This window comes from Galeopterus variegatus, unplaced genomic scaffold (assembly GCF_000696425.1).
Source record: "Galeopterus variegatus unplaced genomic scaffold, G_variegatus-3.0.2 Scaffold4802, whole genome shotgun sequence".
In the NCBI taxonomy this organism is placed as follows: Eukaryota; Metazoa; Chordata; class Mammalia; order Dermoptera; family Cynocephalidae; genus Galeopterus; species Galeopterus variegatus.
This window is the reverse complement of record NW_007730913.1, coordinates 73769-81125: the sequence shown is the minus strand read 5'-3', so window position 1 is coordinate 81125 and position 7357 is coordinate 73769.

The following is a 7357-nucleotide window of genomic DNA, read 5'->3' as shown; positions in this document are numbered from 1 at the left end:
AAAATAATATTAATAAAATTTTTTTTTAAAAGATAATATGAATCTTTCCATGAACTTTTTGAAGAACTCTTGTACATTGAAATACTACACAGCAATAAAGGATGACCACAGCAACGATGAATCCAAGAGCATTAGATTAACTGAAAAAAGCCCGACTCGAAAGGCTGGTAATGGTATAATTTCATTTATATCATGATAATTATGTAGCATTCTAGAGAAAGCAAAACGACAGTAACAAAACACAGACTGGTGGTCGCCAGGGGCTGGGGTGGCAAAAGGGGATTAAACGCCAATGGGACCTGAGCGAACTTTCTGGGGTGATGAAACTGTTCTGTGTCTTGATCGTGTCGGTGACATTTGGCTACACATTTGTCAAAACTCATCAAACCCACATTTAAAAAGTGTAGATTTTACTGTATGTCAATTATACCTCAATAAACCTGACTTCAAGAAAACGACATGATTATGGAGTCTGACCCCCACATACGCTAAGCATAAAACCCCACATGTTGGGTCCATCTGGTCCCCTAAATTGGTCATTCTTATTATTTGCACATTCCAAGGTAACAGATGTGTTTTCTAGACTTTTCTGCAGGTATTTTTGCAGTGGACGGCTTATTGAAAGAAGCACTTCCCAGAGGATGTACCATTAGGAGCCCTTCCGCATTTAACCCAGTGTAATGATTTAGAATTAATTGCCTACTTTCTATCCTCTCATCCAAAAGGAATATTTCATTGCCAGAGTAGGTGAGGATTTAAAAAAGACACAGAGAGAGCACAGCTTATCAGGACTTAGGACCTTTGTCTTTGTTTATTTTACTGGGAAGTTATGGCTGGATTCTATGAAATGATACTTCAGCTGCCATCCTCAGAAGTGCTGACAACAAAGACCACAGAAAATTCCACACTCAGCCCTCTTTGGCTGTAGTTGAGAGGAATCCTTCCCGGGAAGATTAACAGCACCTGCCTGGGGCATTCCTACTGCACTTCACTGGTCCAGGTTCTCTAAATGGCTGAAATCCAGGAACACCCTAGATTTAAGACTCTGGATCCTGATGATCTAACTATCAACACCACATGTAAGAAATCACAACCCACTGTGTTAATGTTTATTCTGCCACCTGCCAGGGTTGGAGTCAGTGTAAGAAAGAGCTACTGACTCAGAGAGCCTGCTAGTCACAAGCAGACTTTCAAAGGATTTTTCCAGAGATCTGTGTCTTTGACTTTTTATTTTATGCTACCATATTTCACTGTTTCTAAAACACCATAGATTGTGTAGGGAAGGAAAATAAGTTGCAAATTAATCTATGCCACCGTGCTCTTTTATTTCTTAGGAGTTGCACTGTATCCTTATTCAAAGAGCTCCTAAGCTTATTCAGACAGATTTTTATCCTTTATCCCCTTTGAGCACATAGAAATACATATATATGCAAAGAAAATGAGTAGGTTAGGGTGTTCCTTAAATTTATTGAGTCCAATTTTTCTAAATCAAATTTCACTTGAAAGTCATCAAATCTCACATTTTGTCAGACTTTCTTGTCTTCCACGTCAGGAGTTGGGGAACTTTTTTTGCAAGGGGCCAGGCAGCAGATAATTCAGGCTTTGCAGGGCCATGTGTTCTCTGTCACAGCTACTCAAACTCTGCCACCATCGGGTGAAAACAGCCATAGACAACAGTTAAATAAATGGATGTGGGTGTGTTCCCCAAAAAATCTTTATTTATGGACACAGAAATTTGAATTTCATATCATTTTCATATGTCATGAACTATTATTCTTCTTTTGATTTTTTTCCAGCTATGTAAAAACCATGCTTACTCAGAGGCTATACAGAAACAGATGGTGGACCAGATTTGGTGTGTGGGCCATGGGTTGCCAACTCTGCTCTATGCTATTGAGAGCACTGGTAATGCAGTATATCTTTTAAAAAGAAAGTCTCCAGGATTATCTTTGGGCCACTGACAATGTTTTGCAAATTTGGATGCTGGAGAATATTTATCAGGATAGACTAGGTTATGCTGTAATAACAAACAACTCCCAAATCTCAGTGGCTTAAAACAAAGGTTTATTTCTCACTCACGCAAGGTCCCAAGATGGGGCTACTTTCTAGGGCAGCTGCCCCCATGTAATGACTCAGCTACTCTTCCATATGAATACACATAATGACTCAGCCACTCCTGCATTTGAACATGTGTAACGACTCAGCTGCTCCTCCACAAGAAGACATCTCCTCAATATTGGCAGGGGACAAGAACATGGAAAATGACACACTAGCTCTTATAAGCTGGTCTTATAAGCTCTTATAGAAATGTGTCACTTCTCATTGGCAAAGCCAGTCACCTGGCACAATGGTATTAAAATATATCTATAAATGTGTTGACATTCCCACCTCTAAAAAGTGAACCCTAATTCCCTTTCCCTTGTAGGTGGCAAAGACTTAGTGCCTCACTGCTAAGAAGGGGACCGTGGCAGAGGTAGTGGCATCTGACTTGAGAGGCTAGGTCATAAAAAGGATATCTTTACCTGGTTATCTCTCTCTCTCTTGCTCTCACTCTCAAATCACTGACTGGTGAAGGCCAGCCACTATGTCCCGAGGACACTCAGACAGCCCTTGGAGAGATCCATGTGAAGAGGAACCAGTTGGCCAGCATCCCCTTGCCCGTCATGTCAGTGAGCCTCTCAGAGGTGAATCCTGTAGCCTCAGTCAAGCTTCCAGGTAATTCTAGCCCCCTAGCCTGCAAGTCCTCCAGCTGAGACCCTGGAAATCACAGAACAGAGAAAAGCCACCTCACCCACATATGTTTCCTGTCTGAATTACTGGACCACAGCAAAAATGAGATAATAAATGATTAGTACTGTGTCAAGCCTCTGAGTTTTGGGAGTGATTTGTTATGCAGCAATAGACAACTGATACACATAGCCTCACCTGATCTCAGAGGGATAGTGAAGGTCAAGTTTCTCATTGGCCTGAAGAATGGAGAAACTAGTTATTGGTGAATGTCTTGGATTTATCACAAGGTGTCCACGAAAAGTTTTCAGACAAAAACCTGGATTCACATTTCTTCCTCCAGTGGTTCATAGACAGCTGTTGATTGAAACATCAAGGGATTGCTCTTGTCTCTAAATACTACCAGGATTAATATCAGAGTTCATGGTTACATAGGCAATGGCACTGAAGCTGGACACCAATTTTTAAATGCCTTTGTTGAAAAACACATCTAGATTTTAGAAATGTTAAAACATAAGGGCTGGCTGGTTAGATCAGCTGGTTAGTGCGTGGTGCTGATAACTTCAAGGTCCAGTGTTCCATCCTATACTGGGCAGTCACCAAAAAACAAAATAAAATAAAATGTAAAAAGAATGAGCATCTTTAAATCTGCGGAAATGATATGTCACTGTTTTTTCAGTTATATACTGTATTATTTTTGCCTGCATTGTGGTTATTTACCTTTAACTTAGGAGATCCAAGGTGGTAGATTTGGAGATAAAATGAAAACATGGGTTAAAAAAGTCCTCACATCTAAAGCGAAGCAAATGATTGAGTAATTTTTCTGAATTTTTTTTTTTTTTTTGAGACCGGCCGCACCACGCTCAGCCAGTGAGCACTGTGAGTGCACAGGTCATCCCTATATAGGATCCGAACCCGTGGTGGGAGCACTGCTGCGCTCCCAGCGCCACACTCTCCCAAGTGCACCATGGGCTCGGCCCAATTTTTCTGAATTTTAAAAAAATGTTAATACTACATAAACTGTTAAGTATAATGATTACAACTAAGGTCCATTTGACCTGAACTCACTGAAATATTTCAGATTCAATTGGCCGAGAATGGTCCTATACCTATATATATATAGAAAGAGAGAAATATAAATTTCTTTATACAAACACACACACTCAGGAACATGTATACACACCGTCTTTTTAGTACACTTAGCTACATATAGATGTATACCTATATGTCATAGCTAGAAATAAAATTTGCTTCAAACTTAGGCCTTTAACAAATCCTTCATAATGAGCAGTAGTCTTGTTTACAGTAAACTGTTAACCTTTACACTGAAATAGCAAGACACACGAAGATGCCAGCAGGAAATAGCTTTATTCTTTTCCCTGGGGCTCATTCAAACCCCATTTGTGGATTCAACCTGTACCTCCCCTTGGGTGAAATCTTCGGTGAGATCCCATACTTTTGTCTAGTCACTCTTTTTTTCAATTGTGCTACAAAACACTTAACATAGAACTGACCATCTTAACTGTCCTTAGGTGTACCATTCAGTAGTGTTAAGATTATTCACATAGTTGTGAAATAAATCTCCAGAACTTTTTCTTCTTGAAAACTCAAACTCAATACCCATTAAACAACTCCAGAGTCTCCCCTTCCTCCAGCCCCTGGCACTCTCTATTCTGCTTTCTGTTTCTATAAATTTGTCTACTTTAGATATCTCATGAAAGTGGAATCGTTCAGCATTTGTCTTTTTGTGACTGGCTTATTTCACTTAGCATAATGTCCTCAAAGTTCATCCATGTGGGAGCTTGTGACAGGATTTCCTTTCTTTTTAAGGCTGAATAGTACGCTGCTATATGTATGCACTACATTTTGTTTACCCATCCATCAGTGGTGGACATCTGGGTTGCTCCCACCTCTTGGTTATTGTGAATAACACGTCAATAAACAAGGCCATGTAAATGTCTCTTCAAGACCCTGCTTTCAGTTCTTTTGGATAGAAACCTAGAAGTGGGATTGCTGGATCATATGGTACTTCTATTTTTAATGTTTTGAGGAAACTTCATACTGTTTTCCATAGTGGTGGCACCATTTTACAATCCCACCAACAGTGCACAAGTATTACAATTTCTCCACATTCTTGCCAACACTTGTTATTTTCTGGGTTTTGTTTTTGTTTTTGGCTTTGCCATTGATTGTGGCCATCTTGCTGATGTGAGGATATATCTCATTGCGGTTTTGATTTGCGTTTTGTCCAGTCACTCTTAAATAATAAAAAAAAAAAGTCGTGTGGTCACTTTCATCTCCAAAGAACAATCTCATTTTATTAAACACGATAGGCAGAATGACACCCCCCACTCCTGCAAAGATGTCTATGTCCTAATCCCCAGAAACTCACAGGTATGTTATGTGAGTATGTTATCCTGTAGGACAAGGGGGGATTAAGCTTGCAGATGGAATTAAGGCTTCTAATCAGCTTCCCCTACCCCAGATGCCTGTGACTCCTCTGGAGTTGGAAGAGATAGAGGTTGGAAGGAGAGGGAAGGGGCAGAAAGGACTGTCCCTCACAAAGGCAGACGCAGTACACTGTTTGCATATTCCAGGTGGGGCAGTTTCCGAACGATGATTCTTTCTCTTCCATAGCACTTTGCGGAGTCCTCAGTTCACGTTATCTCTCTGGACCCTTGGGCAATTCTTGTCTCTGGCCAGGTGCTTCTCACTCCACCTTCATCCTCTGCTACCAACCATAACCTCCAGCCTCTTTCTGCCGAGGGCCCCTCTCCTTCAGCATAAAGCCTTTTTTGGACAGGTCTTTTCCAGCAGCCCCAAAGCCAGATCCTTTCTGTAAGTCCTGCTGGCTCATAAGAACACTCTGGCATCCTCTCCCCGTCCCCAGCAGTGGTAGATGTGCAGTTTTCTCTCCATTGCACACATGAGGGTACTTCAAAAAGTTCCTGAAAAAATATAATTAAAAAACAATACCAATCTTTCCATTAACTTTTTGAAGCCCCCTCCTATATGTCTATGCTTGACCATCAGGCAGGCAGTTCCAGCCAGAGACTTTGATCTTCTTCTCAGAGAAAAAAAGGCTTAAAATCCACCAGTGTGGCTGATTTTACAGCCTTGAACACCTTCTAAACAATGGCCTGGATTCATTCAACATTTTCTTGTGATGAGTATTATGAACAACTTTTCTGTCTTGCTTTTAGAGATTTTGCCCACATTTATTCTTAAGTCAATGTGGTTCTATAGCTTATCTACATGGAAGTCAGAAATCATTTCATGCAATAATAAAGTGGTTGCAGTTAGGGTAAATGAAATGCTCATAAGAACTTGGGAATTTTGAGATAATACACATTTTTTTCTTAAGTTATTTATTGTCTTAGAGCTATTTGTAAAGTGTATCTTCTCTGAACATTTGCCCCAACCCCCCACATTTTCTGGCTTTAAACTCCATATCATTGCACCATTTTTACATGGGAAAGAGCATTTTACAAGAACCCTCAACTAATTGCAAGTAACTTTAGCCACCACTTCCTCTCTCCCCTTTCCTTCTGCATCTTGCCCAAGTTTAAGGTTCCCTGGGGGAGCAAAGAATTTTCACATCATAAATTGATTACTGCTGATGTCATGAACTATTATTCATGACATAAACTATTATTCTAAATACCAATTTAAACAACTTTCCAATCCAAATCTATGATATCGAAACCAAAATTATCTTAAAAATGAGAAATCCTCTGTAATTTGCCCTCTGTAGATCATTTCTTGAGGAAAACACATACAAAAAGTGATCACAGTTAACTCTTAGAAGAAAGGTGGGAACCTGGGAAGGAGAAAGACTGACTTTCCACTAAATATCATTTTGAACTTTCTGAATTTTATACTAATTAGATTCCCAATTCCAAAAAAATGTATTTAAAAGAATAATTGCATTTGAAAATATAAAATGACCATTTAACACTCAATTAATGTTATAAGCAGAAGTCACCTTTTGATATCAGAAATAGAGTTTCAAACATTTTAAGGATAAATCAAATGGTTTACATTAGATCTAGGACTTACAATTGACTTAAGCTTGGTAAACTTTACTTTTTCTTTCACTTTCTGGAGTACAAAGATATTCTTTGCTCTCTGAGTGCTTAGTATTTCAACAAAAACAGAGAGCTTGGTTTTTGTGGGGAGGGGTTTCAGAGCAAAGTGCGTCTTACTAGTTGATGGGTCCATTTCATCATTTGCTGGGTGCCTGCCCTGGAAAGACACTGGAGCATTGGAAAAGAGAAGGTGAGGCTTTGAATGGTCAGCGTTGGGGTTGGAAGAACGAGAGGCAAGACTTAGATTGAACACCTGGAGAGCAGGCAAGAACGCAGAACCAAAGTGGAGTAGAGGTGTGACACAGAAGCCCCGAGAATCTGAAGACAAGGGAGGCTGGAGGATGGGAGAGCGTAGTCGCAGCAGCGCGTAAGGAAGAGGCTCTCTCCCACTCTCCAGGAGCCACACCCGGCACAAAGCAGAGACTCGAGGGCTGAATTTCCCAAGCACTTGATCCAGCTCTCGGCAGTGAAGAAATGATCACCCTGGGCCAAATAAAACACATGGCAAATGACAAAGGGAAGATCCTGACCTAAGCTCATAG